Raw genomic sequence first — 19,678 nt, forward strand, 5'->3', positions numbered from 1 at the left:
GTTAGCTGACAGGAGTGGCACCTGGTGTGGTCTTCTGCTGCTGTAGCCCATCTGCTTCAAGGTTGGACGTGTTGTTGGTTCAGAGATATTTAGTGGATATTTTCTCTTTTTCGGACCATCCTCTGTAAACTCTAGAGATGGCTGGGTGTGAAAATCCCAGTAGATCAGCAGCTTCTGAAATACTCAGACCAGCTTTGTCTAGTTGCTGCCACGTGATTGTCTGATCCACAATTTGCATTAATGAGCAGTTGAAGAGGTGTACCTAATAAAGTGGCCAATAAATGCACATATAATATCGGCACAAATGTTCACTTTGGGCCGATGCCAATATTTTATTTTGAATCCGTTTCCTGACAATACATGTTTGGCTGATACTATCGTGCATCCCTAATTTTGATGATTTCTAATTAGCCAAATCATGATATTCCCTCCAGGCAGTGTCAGTTGCATGTAGCATTCGTTCTCAAACCTACAACACTTCGAGGATTCATACTTCTACCGCATCCATATTTACCTCCTCCCTCTGGTTCCCCCCTACCGATATACACACACCCCCTGCCTACACATGCACATGCTGCTTAATTTAAATGTTACTTGTGAAAAGGAATGGGTCCCTATAGAGCAATAACCGACTTGATGGTGTTTGTGTGTGTAGATGAAGACGGGAGTGATGGTCCCTGAGGAATTAACATACATCATAGTTGCCTCTTAGTCACACACAACAGTGTAGCCTATTGTAGTTTACACACTGGTGCGTGTTCTGTACTTGTGTGTGTGTGTGTATGCAAAAAACAAGTCTTGAGCTGGGGTCAGGGGAGTTGTAGAGAAAGACGACCAGCTGTCATTGCTGGTTGAGCAAGATGTCACACATACAAACCGCCAACATATTGCACTCTATTTTTGCAATTTATCGACACATTTACATTTACATTTCACCCATCCGTAATTATTCCAAAACTAAGCCCCACTTCCTGTCTTTGGCGCCCAATATTACTGGAGACATGTGCAACACTATGATGATTACATGCTAATGCTTGTGTTGAGGAAACAGGAAAAAGTGTATCTATGTAATGTATTTTTTTTTAAAGAAACACATTTAAAAATGTAGAGCATTTGCAAAATCAAATACTGTGGAGATGGAGTTCTGATGCCACAAAAGGATTATTGGGAAATAATATGAATCTGACATGCTGTTATGCTTAGGTTTAACCATTGTTGGATGAAAATGGTTTTGTATCCAGCCGGGAAAAAAAATCTACAATCTGACATGAGCTGCTGAAACATAGCGGTTGTATGGCTGCTTCTTGTGTAACCAGCTACCATAAAGAAAAATAAGTAGAAGCATGTTATCTAAAATTGAGCCAGTTCTGAAAATTACAACTCTCTGAAGTAAAACCTTGATCGGCACATCTGAAGTCTTCACTCCTCGCCATTTATTGTAATAAGCGGAGTACTACCTGTTTTTACTCATGTCTCCACCATGTAATCCTTTTTCGTCACGGGTTCATGCACCTTAAAAAATGTCCATGTATTATTATTTGCATAAAATTGAGCTTTTTTCTAAGACCAGACTTAATTAAATCTACAGTGAAGAGAGATGAAGGGCTGGGAAGAGAAAGCAGGTGATGACACAACATTTAGAATCTGCAAAGGTTTGGGAGGTTCGAGCCAGGACGCAGCATAATGGGTGGTAAATTGGGCTGGTTGGGCAAAGGGTCAACAAATCAGATCGTGAAATGTCTGGGACAGACGGTGTGGACAGGAAAAGTGAACGAGACAGGCCTTAGTGCTCTTAGAAATTAAATAGTCCATCAGTGACCAGCCACTTGGACGTATATACAGAGGCACAGTCCTCTAAAGAAATAAATGCAATATATATAAAATAAATATTTCCAGATGAAAATGTATGCTAAAGTAAATATATATTGTGAATCCATGAATACACTGCAAAAAAAAAATCAATGTATACTCATACAGCAGCTTGTATGATATGTTACGAAAATGCACTTACAACAGTTTGTGTGATATACAACTAATTGACCCTTTGCTAAGTCCCACCCCTGGATGGTGACTGGCCAATCATGACGTAGCATCAGGCCGGCTCATTTTCAGGCTGTTTTCGTGTATTTGGAGCTAAATGTTGTGCCTGGGGCACGTCGTGTATTAATGATACTCGTTACCTGGAGAGGTTGGAAAAAGATATACGTTTCTTCCCTGTTCCAAAACCAAAATCAAACCCTGAAAAGTGTAGGGTTAGCTAGCTAGCTACTGGAGATATAGCCTACTGAATGTATACACATGCTGCTTTTGCTTTTTAAAGATTGTAACAGTGAAACAAAGACCGACCCTGCTGTACAGGAACCAGTGAAGGGCAGCAGGGAAACTTTGCTGATATTCAACCAGCTGTGTGTCATTGCAGTGTACGCAGACTTCCCCCAGTGATCCCTGCCCGTCCAGCAGCAGAGGTCCAGGTGCTCTGTCTGCTTCTCTCTGGAATTACTAGACCGATTTATTTTTACATTTCTTCAGGGAGTGCAGTTAGTTACAGTGTGGGCTCCATGCTTACTCTGACAGCTTGTTGGACCATCACAAGGTGGCGGAGCTTAGCGAAAGGTCGGTTAGCACCCCAGGAATGGGGTTACGTACTTAATGTAGAGTTATGTAGGTTAGGTTTAGGAAAAGAAACATGGTGACGACGTACCTTAAAATAACTCAATGTTGGTTTGTCACGGTTTGGAGCACCGGTCTCATGAGAGAAAGTCCTGTCTTGGAGAGTCCCATGTTTTATGACCCATCCACCATGTCTTTAGGGGGACTACTTACAGTATTTACTCCTGTCAGCACATTGGTCAAGTGATTGTAGGCTTCCTAATAGTGCGGATTAGACACAAATTCCTGGCTGATAATTACGTGGGATACATAGGAATTGTGGTGCATTAACAGTGCATGAACACAGACTGATAATAGGACAACACATCACCTATTCCTCTTGTATTTTTACTTATAAAAATATTAAGGAAAACGGGTTTTTAAAAAAGACTTCACACCAAGTCTCACTGAAAAATGAAATAATAAACCATGAAATTTCCCTCAAAAGACAAATTTGCAGAGCAAGGTGGACGTGCAGTTCATGTCATGCAGAGAGCCTCCTGAGTACAACAGACTACAATTTGCCACAGTCTGGGATTTTGCTCTGGTCTTATATCCAGGATTGTCTGTCGTTTCCACATGGGACCCATATTTTCCGTACCTTGCAAAATTGATTCATCACGCCATTGTGTAGCAGAAAGTGGCAGTAATTAAAGCCACTATGGCCAGGTCAGGGGGCTATCTTTTTCCAGCAGATTCACTTCTTACATTGCTTTTGAAACATTTTCTTTCTTCTTTCATGTATAATATAACTGAGCTTATTTGCCTTGCAGTTTTATTATTTCAATCTACCTTACATCGCCAGAAATAAGAAGGACAAGGACGTCCGGCTCAGCACTTTATCACTCAGGTTAAACTTGTTCTTGATTTGGTCAGTGCTGTGAAAATATTATCTGTTCTTGAACCAAATAGAAAAAAAATACAGATGTATGGAAGCCAGGACATCACTGCCTGACTTTTTGAGCTGCATGAAAAAAGCATTTGCTCTTTTTCCCTGGCTGTGGAGGAAGCGGTGGTACAATGCCAGTCTAAAGGAGGACATATACTGTATATAGTGTGCTGGTGTCGCTGCCTGATGCCCGCAGACACAGATGGTTTTGTGACTGTATGCTGGCTGCCAGGAGAGAGCTGTTACAGCTGGTAGACACTGCTGAGGCTCTCTAATAACAGCTTGTATATGGGCTCACTGGATGCTCACGGCGCATCACTGAAAAATTGCTCCTGTTGTGCCCAATAGGTCATTTATTACTTCTGCATTTACATCTTTTGGCATTCAGCTGCTTTTTATTGAGTCCAAAAAGCTGTTGTGGGTCAAATAAAGAAATCTGGTTATTTTTGAAGGTGAGAATTTCCTAAATAAATGGACGCCATGCTTAATGATTAAAATTAAAATGTCAAATTCAAGGAGCAGAAACAATGAAACCTATTATTTTGAATTGTTTATTAGCCATGTCAAGGATTCCTGAAGGTCAACACCGTCATATTTTTCATGTTTCAGATGCGGCATATTTGCCATATGCCACGACACATTACGTTACCCATGTTTTATTTAAATGCAGCTACTTGGGATGCAAAACAAATTTTTACTTAAAAAGCTGACGTTACGACGCCATCTCGTCTCATCAGGTCTCATCATTTACCTGCCAGGGGAGCAGCGGCACAGCTGGCGACACTGCAGCGGTGCCGGGCGAACAGCTTGCATCCAGACATATAGGACAGCAATGAAAAGAGACATAAAAAGACCTTATGGCTTTATGTTTCTTTCATGCGCTGGGATACACTGCGGCCAAAAATGCTGAAACCACCTATTTCAGTCTGAACCTTCATTGAGCTGTGTTTCGGGGGACACCTCTTAAAGACGACAGGATTTATACAGCATTCAGTAGTTACATTGCAACCTAATTGTCAGTTGTTACATAAAGAAAAACAAACAGTAATTAAGAGACCCTATTAATCTAAAAAAAAATCCAAAGGACAAATAATAAGAGCTCATTGACCTACATCTACGTCCTGAAAAGGTGGTTGAGAGCTTTCCTTACCCTTGTACCATGCACAATGATTTGGTGCAATGCAGTTTGTAAAAAAAAAAAGCCCTCTTAGCACCATTATTAACGGCATTAGACATGCACAGGGACTGGAATGATGCATTAAAGAATAAAGTTTCACAGCTACAAGAGTCCACATTCCTCTGTCAGCTTATTCCAATCCCCTCGATGTAACCTCTGCAGGGATCTGCGCTCGCTATCTGAGTACAAAAGAAGTGGTGATGAGCTCGCCTTCCAATTTACCGTCCAATATTTTCTTAATAAATAACAAAAACAACAAAGACACAAGCAGGACATAAACAGGGTGATTGCTATTGTGTGTGCATTATGTGTGTGTGTGTGTACGCGTGTGTGTCCTGAACAGGATAAGCGGTTTAGAGAATGGACGGACGGATGGACCCACTTAATCTAATTCAGGGTTCACGTTGAATTGGACTGGAGCGCATCCCAGCATACATTGGACGGATGACAAAAAAAACAAAAAAACAATCTGAGCATGTCAGGCTCCATTATAGACCCTTATATGTAAAGCAATGGAAAACTGTGCACTAATTTCCCCTGATTTTGACAGGAAGAGAAAAGAAGAGGATTAAATGCCTCATCAACAATTCACATACCAGCTTGGACCATCTGATGTTGCCTTCCGTGACAAATGTGTTCCGCAGTGCAGCTACAAAATGCTATCATAAAACTAGTCAATTATGCATAAACCAATCTTCTATGCTGCTCCTGTAGCACAAAGAGTTGTTAGACACGTAAGGGACCATTAATTGATATTATAAACCATGGACACCAATGTTGTTTTATCTATTTATCACAGTCCAAGCTCTTGAATCCTAAATGTCCATAAATCTGATTAGAAATCACATAGAAATGGTGCAATATCACTTCAGACCTTGTCTTATAATTGTTGTTGTCTGTATAGTGCGGACAGGAACTGCTGCCAAAACAGCATGGCTTGTCATGATGCAGATGTGCCAAAATGTGGCCAAAATACAGAGGTTTAGAAAGGTTTAAGTTCAACATTCAGACATTCAGTGAGCTTAATCCTCAATAACCTCTCATCAGTTTTCACCAGGCTAATTACACAGTGCAGGATAAAGCTGACTGATGATGCACAGATGTTTTTACCTCATGATCTGATGATTGGCGCCTTGGTGATTTGACAGTATATGGGGACTTGCAAGGTGAAGTAAGGGACTGAAAGTAGCCTCCAAAGTGCATGTGCAGGGTGACCCAAGGCATTCTCAATCCGACCTCGTCACATATCAACGTTTGGTCATGGACTTTCCACATCCAGATATGACGTGAAAGGTACCCTGGGTGCATCGGTTGTTGATGTTCTGGGACACCATGTCAAGTTATGCCTGTTAAATGCATTGTCTACTTTCAAAATATACTTCCGTTTTCACAGGAAATTTATGTACTGTCTCTTTCTGAATGAACGCACTGATTGGGTGATTGGGTTTAGGAAAAAAGAACAGGGTTTGGCTTTATAATCTTAAGCGATGCGAACACTGTTCTCCTGGGTGAAACTCAGTATTTGTTGGACCCATCCACCACCGCTCCCAGTGGCCCTATTTGGACCTTAACTTTCTTTCTCGTACCGCTGTGTTCCCCCGTGACACCATCAAGCACCGATAAACTATAACAGCGAGCGGCCAGGTATCATGCCAATGTCAATTGACGGCTTTTTTCATCAGTGTCTGACGCTGCAAGTCACAGCCCAAGCACCGGATTTCGATGACTTTGGAGTGAGACCGGGTTGGGTCTACTCATTTTTTTCATAAACACTTCAGTTCAATCTGGACCTCCTTTAATTGCATGCACACCCTCTGTTTTTATTTAAAACTAATGCAGTATGACCCAAATGAGCTATTAAGGCCAGCTTTTTGGTCAATAGACACTTCAGACCATCCATCCATCCATCCATCCATCCATTTTCGTAACCGCTTATCCCCTTAAGGGTCTTGGGGACCTGGAGCCTATCCCAGCTGACATTGGGCGAGAGGCAGGGTACACCCTGGACAGGTTGCCAGACTATCACAGGGCTGACACACAGAGACAGACAACCATTCACACTCACATTCACACCTACGGACAGTTTAGAGTCACCAATTAACCTGCATGTCTTTGGACTGTGGGAGGAAGCCAGAGTACCCAGAGAAAACCCACGCTGACACAGGGAGAACATGCAAACTTCGCACAGAAGGGCTCCCTCCTGGAATCGAACCAGGAGTCCTCTTGCTGTGAGGCGACAGTGCCAACCACCACACCACCGTGCTGCACTTCAGACAAAGATTACAGAAAAATAATGCAATATAAACCAATGCATTCCCCACTGTTAAATCTTCAATTGAGCTCCACTTGGACCATGAACAGTTGGGCTGGAATGATATGCCCAGTAAGATTATAAAGCTAAACCCTGTTCTTTTTTTCCTAAACTCAACCATGTGCGTCAATTCACGTTGTTGCACCAACGTAGTGTGTTTATTTAGAAAGGGACTGTATGTAAACGGTACATTTCCTGTGAAACTAAAGTGTATTTTGAAAGAAGACAGTGCATGTAACAGGCAGAACTTGACACAGTGTCCCAGAACATCAAAAAGCGACGCACCCAGGGTGCCTTGCATGTCATATCTGGACATGGAAAGTCTATGGCTAATCGTTGATATGCTATTACATATAATCACAATCAGTTTCATGGCCTTTATCATGGCCCCATGCCTAATTACAAAGGTTATGTATTAATATTCCGTGTAACCCCATTTATTATCCAGACAGATATAAAACATACACCGGTACATCCTACACATTATTGGATATACAAAATACAGCATTGCATGAGTGAAGCCTGTAACTGTAACCAAATAAATCACACTACATTTAATCTCTCTGTGTGTTTGCTCCTCTCCCACATACAGCAGCAAACACCAGGAGAGGAGAGAAAATTAAAACTTCAAAGGAGTAAATGCAGGGAGAGATAGAAAAAGACAGAGAAAACCCCCTCCTGTGGTATAATTCCCTCATGGTGGTTGCCACATCTAGTTAGTTGCACCACTGTGACAGCTTTGTTAGTTGTTTCTGTGTTTGTTTATGTGAGTTCATCTATTTTAGAGTATATTTCACTGTCAAGATTATTTAAATGAAGCATGTACATGCTGCCTGGGTGCATATATACCTATACCTGCATGCATTTCAGTGTCTGGGACTTTTTTTTGTGTACGTGGATACATTTACAGCAGCATAATAGTGGGTATGTGTGTTTGCATGTGTCTGACAGCCACATGCTGTTTATCCTAGTGATGCAGCTCTCTCCAGTTGGGGGCATTGAGACTTTTTTTTTTTACCAGAGGATCACAGACGGGCCCTGTCCCTAACAATACACATTCTCATCTCCATAATCCCTCCATTCCTAAAGGGAAGAGAGGGGGAGAGACAGAGCGTCAGGCAGAGGGAGAGACAGCAAGAGAGGGAGAGGGAGATGAAAAGAGGAGAATGGAGAGAAGGAGGCAGAGTAAGAAAGGGAATGAGAGACACTGAAAATGAGGGATGTCAAGAGGAAGGGATGAGATGGATCAGATAAATTGAGGGACTGAGATTAGGAGCCAAATGGGGGGAAAGGGGGAAGAGGGGATGATTTGGGAGATGAGGAAAAAGGGGGAAAAGGGGGACATAGATGGTGCAACACATTGATGATAGGGACGTAGAGAGCAACGAAAGAGGAGGAGAAACAGATTTCATTGTCGTGACTCATTTCTGAAGAAAGAAGAGATAAAGGAATTAGAGTGAAGTGGTGAAAGAGAGACGGCGAGAAGAGGAGAAAAGTCACTGGGTTTGGTGACAGCTTTATTAAGGGTGAGAGCTCACACACACACACACACACACACACACACGCACAGATGCAAAAACACAGTGCCAGACAGGGAATACTGATGCACAGGAAGTGTGATGTCAGTTGACCCCGATATAAACAGCTACCAGAGTCACACACAAACACACATGCACGCATACACAGGCATCCACAAATACACACACACGCCCCCGGGGCACTTGGCACAGCCCGTGCTTCAAATTGCAAACAGCCTGATACAGGAAACAACTAATTATGATTAGTGTGCTTAGACACACACACAAACATTAACACACGCTCAGAGACACATGCATACTGCACGCGCTTCACCGAGGCACACGGAGAGACAGCGAGGTATTTCTGACGACTGAGTCATCATTTGAGGAGCTACATGAAGTTTTCTCTGAGGGGGTGTCAACCTACTTCTACGCTGGGATCAGGGAGAAAATAACAAAGACAGAGAAAACAAGCAGATAATGCAGCAGGTAGAAGCTCCAACCTGTCAGATGAACCCTAAACCATCACTAAATAGCTGGAGGCATAAAGTGAGAGTGATGCGATTATCGGAGGCAGCTGTGCATTGATATGAGAAAGTAAGGGAATGTATATGATTTTTTTCCTCCTACATTCAGATGGCTTTGGCAGTTGAATCTGTGTTTTTCTTTTTACTATGCCAATGGATTCACCCAAAATGATCAGTTATTACTTAGATAGCAATACGAATCTGCTTCCTAGTTTTTAGTCTATCCTCCTGAGACCTTGTGTCCTCATATGAAGACGTCACATTTTGGCTTTACTTGACCTCTTACTTCATTCTACTTAACTTAGACCTGTTGTCCTCGTTCATGGACACATTTTTGTGCCATCTAGTGGTAGTAAGAGCACAATACACTAATCCATGTAAAAACAAGATGGCAGCCATCTCTGCCAAGTCAGTCTGCAGCCGATCCAAGGTCCAAAACCTGATCACATTTTATGGTTGAAACTTATTTATGATGAATAATGTTTATAGTTTGATATAACAACAAATCTGACCAATTTTAGCAACATTAACAAGTTAGGACGCTGGTAATTAGGAAGTACTCATTTGAAGACACTGGGACTTAATATTGTTGACAATGTTTAGTTTTTTTTATACTTTTCAGGTCCTACTGATCCCAAACAGCTAGGAGAAATTAAAAATGCATACCAAACAAAAGTTCGGGTCTCTCTCGGGAGGCTATACATCTCATTTCAGAGAGATCACCGCTGACCGATCAATATACTCTATGTGTTAAAGCAACACTTACCTTTCTGGAAATTTTACGCTTTTCTTTGTTTAGGTTAAAATGCTATTAATAAGCTGATGGCACACTAAAATGTAAGTGAATTCCACCAGAGATAGAAACTCATAATTGTACCATTGTCATATGGGTCTAAGCAAACTCCGGCCAATCATTCGGACCGAATGCAGTTATTGGCCGAGCGTCCTGTCTGCCTTCCGCACATGGAGGCGTAACATCACACATAACGTTATATATGACAACACAGCATCCAGTTGCTAATGGCTAACATTAGCCTACTGTAGCGTGGGCCCCTGAAACATTAACGTTATCTTCCTTGTGCGTTTCCACTTACTAGTAACGTTAACGCTACTATCTAACGTTAGTGCTGTGACCTTATTCTAAAACTCATCAGTCATCACTGACTCCAGTTGAGTTTTCAAACTCCGGGGTTGCGTTTGACTGTCTTGGTTGTAACGTTACAACCAAGACAACGTTACGCTCACTCTCCTCTTCCGTGTAACGTTACCATACCAACACCTACGTCTATGATAGACGTAGAATGGACGATGGAATGGAGGAGGGGGTAGTAGGCCTTTGGAGGGAGGTGGAGTTGTGGATGTTCAAATTTTTTCTAAGTGCTGTGTGAAATGCAAGAAAGGTAAGAGTTGCTTTAAGTGTAGAGATGTCCAGATCCAGTATCTGGGCTAATCTGGGCATATTTTAATGTATCAGTATCAGCTAAAATAAAGCAGATTACTTTAGCTGTTGCTAATTAGTGGGGAATCCATGAGTGACTTCATATCAGGCCAAAGTAAACTTGACTGTTGTGTTGTTCATGTGCTCCAAGCAGGGGCTGTCAGTACTCATCAAAGATATTTTGAGTGTGAAGAAGGTCCACTCTGCACTACTGTGCAATGCAAGTGGAAGGAACAGACTGATATGTATTCTTACCAGTGCAGTAGCTCCCAACTGGTCCAGCCACGGGGACCAGATTTCTCCTTAGTCATTAGTTCAAGGTCCACACAGTTTTAATACATTCAGTGTCATACTTGTGTTTGGCCATGTTGTCAAGCTAGTTTGCTGTCTCCGTCAAGTTAAGCCTCTCTGTCGCTGTCAAGCCTGTTTGTCACTCACTCTTCACAGCAGAATGCAGCACCTCGAGAAAAAAGCTCTGCCCTGGAAATGAACTGCACTTCAAAATAAACTTTTGCAAGTGACTTGCGGGGAACCACTGTTCTCGTGGAGTGCATTAAGTCAGTTTCACACACCAGTTAAACTTTCATCCATATATAATAATAATTTAAAAGAAATCTATTAAATAATCTGAGTGTATCTATGACTCAGAGATTGTCTGCACATGGCTCTCAACATGGAGGTGGCTAAGCTGGCAGCTAGCAGCTAACGGTGCTAACAGTGCATTTAGCGCTACGGCAGCAGTGCTGACAGAGCTAACGGTGTGTACCTGTGAGGGTGGGTGTTACTCTTCCGCAACACCTGATATCAGCGGTTACCGCAGTATGATCGCAATGCAATGTGGCGGCTATTCGGTTGGATACACACACACACACACACGGGACTCACATGCATTCACATACACTAACATGCACACATGGCTGGATCATCTACCACAACAAAGAACAGAGAAGCTCAGATTACATTACACAGAGAGGTAGCATGGCTTCATTGTCTGCCCATGACGCCATTACTCCACTATTACACCTTTACTCTTTATACTGCAAATAGCTGTTTGCTGCTACATTCATTCTCTGAATATGGTACATTTTTGTGCTCATTAAAAAAACAAGGTAGGTTATTTCAGCAAGTCAGATAAATATCTATTCATTATATAAGTAAATACAAACACCATACCGGACTCAGTTTTGGCAGATACCCAAAAGGATTCAGACTGGGCCGATATAACTTCACCAGGACACCCCTACAACAACATTTTGAATAACAAATGATGTGGAAATTGAGATAAACCTTCTCAGATAGTGTCCTTCAGAATAAAATCTCATTGAATGGGAGTTGATGGTTTAGATCACATCCTCTAAAGGCTCTCCCCCAAGAGTTCTTAGTGGTTAAATATAGCATCCTCTAAGCAAAACACAACAACCTGGAGCCCTGCAAGAGCCAGCATTGTGTTCACCAGCGGCTCTTCCTCCTGTCCAAGCGTGAGTACAGGGATGCAACGGCAAATCTATTTAAATTAAACTGATTAAGGTTTCTGGACAGCACATAGCATATTACATTAAAGCTGTTTTCTCACTGTCTATTAAGTGCAAGACATGCCCTGCTGGGGTAAGACCCTGCAGCAGAGTTTGGAGGGCAGCCAACTCTATTTCAAAGCCCATGTAATTACAGTAAGTCACATTTCCAGAGCATGCGTTACTGATCATAGAAGGTGTCATGTAAAACACATTTCTGGTGTCAGGTGAGCGAACCAGACAGATATATACTACAGCAAAAAAATCTAATAGCTTATGTGTATATCTTAAACACAGACTTCTCCTTTTGTCATAAATATGTCATAGTATTTTTTTTTGGCATTTTCACCCACTGACTTTTTTTGGTTATTCTCCATTCTCTGCACACATGGAAAATACAAAGACCAAGAAAAGGGTGGAGCCAAACTTAAAAGAAGACCTCACCAAAACCCTCCATTAAGTGCCACTATTGATCTTTAAAGCGTCAGTGTCTCCTGCTATTGATTTTAAATGGGTGCACGGGTAGCCAGAGGATCCTCTAAAGTTTCAGCTGAGTGCAAAACCGAGGGTTTAAGGTAAATGATGGAAGAAACAGCACTTCTAAAATGACATAAGAGAAATCAAGTGAAGGTTGGAGTTAAATTTGCGTCCTTAGCTGCCCTCTTCTAAAAATGCATGACCCATAATGGCCCCCTTGGCCTCTCTTGCAGATGACATAGGTTTTTGTGAATTTATAGAGTGTCTGACCTCCAGAATTCGTAAATGAAGAAGTGCTTGAACAACACAGTGATTCTTCTTTTCTGTGCTATAACGCCATTAGCATTCAGAGACGCCATCAGACAGTCTGAGAACAGCTTATTTTGAGGACCATTACATGTAACTTACACTGTAACATGAGAGAGAAACACAGTGCTATTTCCTTAATGCACTGTGTTCCACACACACACACACATTATTATATAAACAGCTCGAGAGAATCAGAAAGGTTCAAATGCGGACCGAGGCGCTACCTGCATATTACCACATGAACGCAGATTTGTGTATGCTATATGTATGCAAAATACAACTGGGCATAGAATAATGAGCATACATGTTCATGGACACATACATCTATACAAATAAAATGAAAAAGAGATGGAGAGAGAAGAAAACTGAAATACAAACCAGGATCAATCAGGAAGCTTTTGCAAACCGCAGAAATGTGCTCATGGGATCGCAATGCCATCAAGTCTTAGTAAGCAAGTCTGGGTGAGACGGAAAACACAAAATGAATTATGTAATGTATCTAAGTGAGGGAAAACTAAACCATGAGGTAATGACTATGCATTTAGTAAATGCTCTGGTGTTTGTTATCACAGACAAATAAATGGGAAAAGTGAAATCTATCATGGATTGAGGACACTTTTTGCTTACATCTGATACTGTGTTTTTCCAGAGTGGATACGGTAAAATGGTTCTGCCACTACCACGACGACTTTGGACTGATTAATTTTAACCCAACACAGACAGGTCAATGGTCAGATAGGCCACCATGGAGCCACATCAGATGCATGTTATATACCAATCTTCATATGCAGGATGTGATACAAGAGTGGAGCTGATGGGTGTCAAAATGCCACTGCCAGTTAATGTTCTCAAAGACAAATTTGATTTTTGAGGCTGAAAAACGAAGCAAACACTGAATTGCCAACTACTTCAGTTCCTCAGATGGCCACATGACCAATGATTCGGCATGAGATGAAACTTTTTTAGAACGTTGCAGAGAAAAGTTGCAGCGGTGCGAAGTAGCTGGTCTGAGCTTTGACTCAAGCCGACTAATGGCGTCACCTGCAGCTGGTCAAATCTCTGGCGGCTGCTAGAACGTAAAGCATGTCAACTGTTTCAACAGCCAAGTGGCTTGTAAAAGAGTCTGCTGTTCAAGTCAAAATGACCTCAGACAGCGTGTTTGTTTGCTGCAGCAGTTGCTCCGTTCCCACTGAGTCCTCTGTTTCTATCCTCATGATGTGCCGATGTCGGACGGTGGGTTGCTGCTACTGCTTGCTGTATGTGCTTCTGCCCCTGTAGCCAGTATCACACTATCACTATCCTCATTGATATTTTAAGAAGCTACAAATTATATTCAGCCACAAAATAAGCCTGAAAAGCGAAAAATCTAAACGGATGTACAGAGAGTTGTTGCATTGGTGTGAACCAGCAGGATTTTAGAACGCTGAAGAATGGGGCATTACAAGTAGTTGCGTGTTTCAACTCGTCTTGTTGCGAACCTTTGGTCTGAACTGCCTAGTTCACATTACACGATTTTCACCCTGATTTTGCGTCGTGGAGACGATCGTAATCTTTTGAGTATTCATACCTGGCGACATGTGTTTCTGTCAGCGGGAGTCTCGCCAACTGTGTCCCAGATAATGCGGTGACGTCACCAAACTTGGAAACGACACATCGTAAAGGTGTGGATATTCTTTATTATCCTGGGTCCAAACACAATGTGCTCCCCGTGATCCTGTGGACGCTGCCATTGTTGTTGTTGCTTGCCAGCCGGCTCAGCGTTGCCAGATCTTGAGAGAGAAACAAGCAACCAGGGCTATGGAAACAAGCCCAAAAGAAGTGACTATCATGCGTTTAAATAACTTATTAGACGGATATACATAGAGGAAGCAAGCCCAAACCCGTGCTGACGTGGGACGAACCCCGCCTCTCATTGGTTGATGCTCTTTGTCAGTGTCAGACTTCTCCGGTTTTCTAGCATGCCAGATATCCAGTCCCAGTCACAGACGAGGGGGCAACTTGCTCGTAGGCTTGTTCACACATGAGGACTCGTCGTGGCAGACTATCTGCTGACTCACCTCCGACCCAAGATGGCTCTCAAGATCCTCTGCGACGTCAAAATCGCGGTGAAAATCGTGTAATGTGAACTAGGCTTCAGTCTTACAAAGATCCCTTGAATAACTCTTTTTTCCAAAAATGGTTTTTCAAAACCAAAACAAATGGTTCTGGGTAAAACCTCAGCCCTTTAAGAAGAACCTTTTTGGAATCCTTATTTCTTCAAAGAATGTATTTGGCACACAGGTTTTGTGTCGCTCAACAACACCTTATCATGGTGGCTGCCATATTCTTTTGAACCTGTATCAACTCCTCAAGGTAGACTGTCATATCTGAAAACAAGTCATTTGTGGATGTCTCCATCAGTGACATCTGTTTTTCAAATCTTTTTTTCTGCACTTTGTTGGTAACACTTTACATAAAAAACAAGCAGTCACTAAGGAAACAGTGACGAACGAATGAGTCACAAACCATCAGTTAATGGCCAGTTCTTGAGTAACTCTCAATCAAATGTCATAAAGTACTTAATCATTAGCTGACTCAATCTTTTGTGTAACATACTGTAAAGTGTTGCCACGTTGTTTCCTCAGCATACTGTGGCGTGCCTTTACAGAAGCAGGTGCCAAGATGCTTAGCCTTGTTCCAACTCTATTTGCGGTCACCTTGTCCTGCCCTACACTCGCACCTCTTCCAAGGGTGGTTTGTCGTACGTGTGTATGTTTGTGTTTGCACGTGGGTTTGTTTGTGCGTGCACCAGGGTTGTGTGTCATTGTCACAATTCAGCATTCTATTTTTCTGCCCTCAGCTCCCGAAGGAATACTGTCCCCCATACACCAACACCATCACCCACCCATCCTCCTACCAACACATGCATACGCACACACATGCACACTCACAAATGCTCTATCTCAGTCAAAAAAGTCATTGGAATTCAGACCATGCACTGTACTGTGGGGTCGTGACTTTCTGCTGTGTACATGGCCCAGAGCTATATAGCAGGGGAGAAAGTGCACACTCTCTCTGTGATCTCTCCCTCTGTCTGTCTGTCTGTCTGTATGTCTGTCTATCTGTCCCTCTCTCAAACACACACAGACAGCTGCTGAATGATGTTTGCATTCTGATCTTTTTCCCTCCCAGCGCCAGAACCAAAGAGAAGTGGTCCAAACTTTTGTCTTCGTGTCTTACCTCTCCAACCAGAGAATTACACCTGTCTCTTTCCTCATTTACATCTTTCTTACTTGCCATCTTTTTTTCCCCAGCTTTCGGCAGCGTTAGTCACAGGTGAGAGTGAGTTAACAGGTTCATACCAAACAGAGATGAGCCCTGCCAACGACGTCTTGAAATATAAAATGGGACCTAATTGCTCTGAGGAGAATTTCCCTTCAAAGGTCTGATACCAAATTAAGGACGATAATGGAGCTTTCACTACGATCACATTTATAAGATGGATTCCACTTATAGACTCTATGGGAAAATACACAGGGATGCCATTTGTCTTGCTACCAGGCAGCACAGTTAAGCTTAAACAAATGTATTCTCCTCTTGCTTTGGTTAAACAAAAGCACCAATGATAAACTTCCGTCTTTACTGCAGACTCCACCTCCCACCGCCAGATAGAAATGTCTATCACATCGGCCAAACGCAACCTCCCTATTTTAAACTCTCTCCCCATCTCTCTTCCTCCTTCTCCCGCATTCCTCTCTCTTCTCCATCTCTCTCTCCCTCTCACGCCTTTAATCTCCCAATTTCCATCTTTTTCTGTCTCTGCGGTGAACTTGAACCGACTCTGCCGCATGTTCCCCCCTCATTCAATTGTATCGCTGTAAACCCAAATCCTGTTGCCTCTCTCCCCTTCTTTTTCTCTCACCTCCTCATCCTGACACCCTCTCTGTCTTCATCCTTTTCGTCACCCTCTTTCTCACTCAGCCCTCTCATCCTTCCTCCTTCCCCCCTCCCCCCAACCCCGCCTCCCTGCCTGTATCTCACTCTGTCCTAGTTTCCACAGCCTGCGTTATGAATTATGTGCAACTAGCTTGCCTCATGAAAGAATCATCTTGGCCGATGAATAATAGATGTTGAGGAGAATAGAAGTGTAGGTTACAAACTGTGTTTACCCTCACTGCCTCATCTACTGCCTTATTAATTTCATCATAGTTAACTGACTGACTGACTGACTGACGCATTTTATCAAGCGGCACGCTAAGTAAAAACCAGGCAGCCAGTGTGATCCCAAATCTGCCATAGATGGGAAGTACAATACTGGGTCACTGCTTCATGCTGTTGTATTGATTTCATCATACAACAGACAGACTGAGTTTATTAGGTTTCCAGCCTGTTAGAAATGTCACCTGCGGTTTTAGGAAGTCAGCTGTATTGAAAAAGTATGATGTCAGACAGACCTGTCCGAGCTACTAACTTACATTTTATCACAGTTATCAAATTAAAAATAATCATATGCAGCCTTCCGAAAACTCCAACAGACAATAAAGTCATAATCTCAATACATCCCTTGCCCCGTCCTCTTAGCCCCTACCCCTTCGTTTTGCACGTTCATGTCAAGGGGTATGTCCCAGTTCTTATTGGGATAGAGGGGTAAGGCGAAGTGTGAAGGCTTCATGGCCCAGAGATTTTTCAGAGGCACACTTCAAACCGAATGTTATGAAAAATCATCAGTATGATGGCTGTATGAGCACAAAGAAACCCAGAACTGTAATTTAAACGTTAATATACATTTGAAAATAATGATAACCATTGTATTATCTTGGTTTAATGTTTCCATGTACTGTCGTACTTTTCTTTATAACAAGCATAACAAATGTATGCCAATGTCTCGGTAGCTAACTTGCTAGCTAGCTGACGTTGCATTGTTATTGCTGATTTGTGCATGACAGTGCCGCATTTTGACGTATTTCCATGAGTCACGGCCCCCCGTTTGATGTCATATGATGCCCAAATGTTAAATCCAGCAGTGAAGTTGCTGCACTTGTTATCGCTACTCTCACACACTACATCATCTGTCACAAGCTGCAGCTCGTATTTTTACTGAGACAAATCGTAGGTCACATACCAACCCAATTTTCGCCTCCCTCCACTGGTTACCAGTTGACTTCAGAATTGATTTTAAGATTCTTTAAATAACTTTTAAAGCTTAACATGGTTTAGCGCCGAGTTATATAACTGAGCTTCGGACTACCTATGCTCCAAGTCATGACTTGAGATCCTCAAGCCTACCCTCACTTGTTGTCCCTAGATCCAGGCTGGTAACTAAAGGTGACCGGGCTTTTGCCATCAAGGCCCTGAAGCCCTTGAATTCTCTGCCTGAGGGGATCATGCTGGCTAGCACATTACCTGTTTTTAAATATTTGCTTAAAACATATATTCATTGAAAAGCTTTCCATTGATTTGTACTTTTGTGATTTGTAATTTTTGTGTTTTATTTCCTTTGTAAAGTTTAATTGTCTTATTTCTATGCTCTGTGTGAAGCACTTTGTAACCTTGTTTAGATGAGTACTATACAAATAAAATAGTATTATCAGATTATCATTATATCAGTGCAGACTGGCAGAGTAGGAGCATGGGTGGCTTACGTTAGTCCACACGGCACTGCTATTGGCCCAGTAATGAAGCGGTGTTGTTTTTTCTTTGATTACTTCTTTGATCAGCTGATGAGAAACTTAACTTGTGAACAAATCGCAAGCGTCCTGACAACTGTAAAAGAATGCCTGTAGCCAACGCAAAAGAAATCACCACAGCAGAAGATGGCATATTTGCAGGCAACACTTGACGTATCCGTTTACACACACCGATAGCCGATGACCTATCAGGATCTTGAAAAGTAGTCTCATTTCATCGGGATGTTTTCAACCACTACCCCTTACAACTCTGTTGAGACGGGCAAGTCTGACCTTTGTCACTCGGGCAATCAAAAACAAGGAGTAGGGGTAAAAATGTGGGATTGGGTCAAAGTGCTCTAGATGACAAGCCACATTTTACACTCTTCGCTGTTTGATCCACCATTACAGACTGAGTTATTATCAGTTAAAGCTTAAGAACAGTCATCCAACCTCTTGTGCTGTCGTCTGTAGTTAAACACTTTAAGTGAATGATTAGTGGTGTATATAAGGCTCAGCCAGGGTCACAGGGTTGGCAATCTGACCCACCCCGCTCCTCCCTACCACATGTCAAAGTGTCCTCGAGCAAGACACTGAACCCCAAATTGCTCCAAATGGTTAGGCTGGCATGCAAGCTTCCAGCAACTGGTATGTGAATAACTGAATGAGAGGTAAATCATAAAGCACTTTAGATAAAATCGCTCCATAAATGCAGCCAATTTACTCAATGTGTCATTAAGTGGCTCAATCTTCTTGTTTACCTGCCTTGGTTTTGAGCAGACATCCATCTGTTGAGCACTAATTCCTGTAAGAGAACACATTAAATCAACCACATGACAAATAGAGAAAGAAAGCATATGATTATTGTTTATTTTTTACATCTATTGCCAATGTATTCTAAATTCTTGCTAAGATATCAACATCATCTGCACATGGTAGCAGAAAATATTGTGTTTATGGCAAAGAAATATATGATTCAGGTGGCTAGGTAACTAAGACACTTAAAAAATGTTAGAAAGAGATTTGAATTTAAGACTGACACAAAAGGAAAATGTTAATTGTAGGTCTCTGACACAGTACAGACAAAGTCCAATGAGCATACACAGCCCCAAGGTCTGTCCTTACATTTGTCTGTCTATTGTACTTTTGACAAACAGAAAATTCTAAGGTGTGTGCTGCCAGGTATTTGCACAGTGCAGTCATCCATTTTAAAACACCTGCAGAATCA

This window comes from Epinephelus moara, chromosome 9, assembly GCF_006386435.1.
Source record: "Epinephelus moara isolate mb chromosome 9, YSFRI_EMoa_1.0, whole genome shotgun sequence".
NCBI classification, from domain to species: domain Eukaryota; kingdom Metazoa; phylum Chordata; class Actinopteri; order Perciformes; family Serranidae; genus Epinephelus; species Epinephelus moara.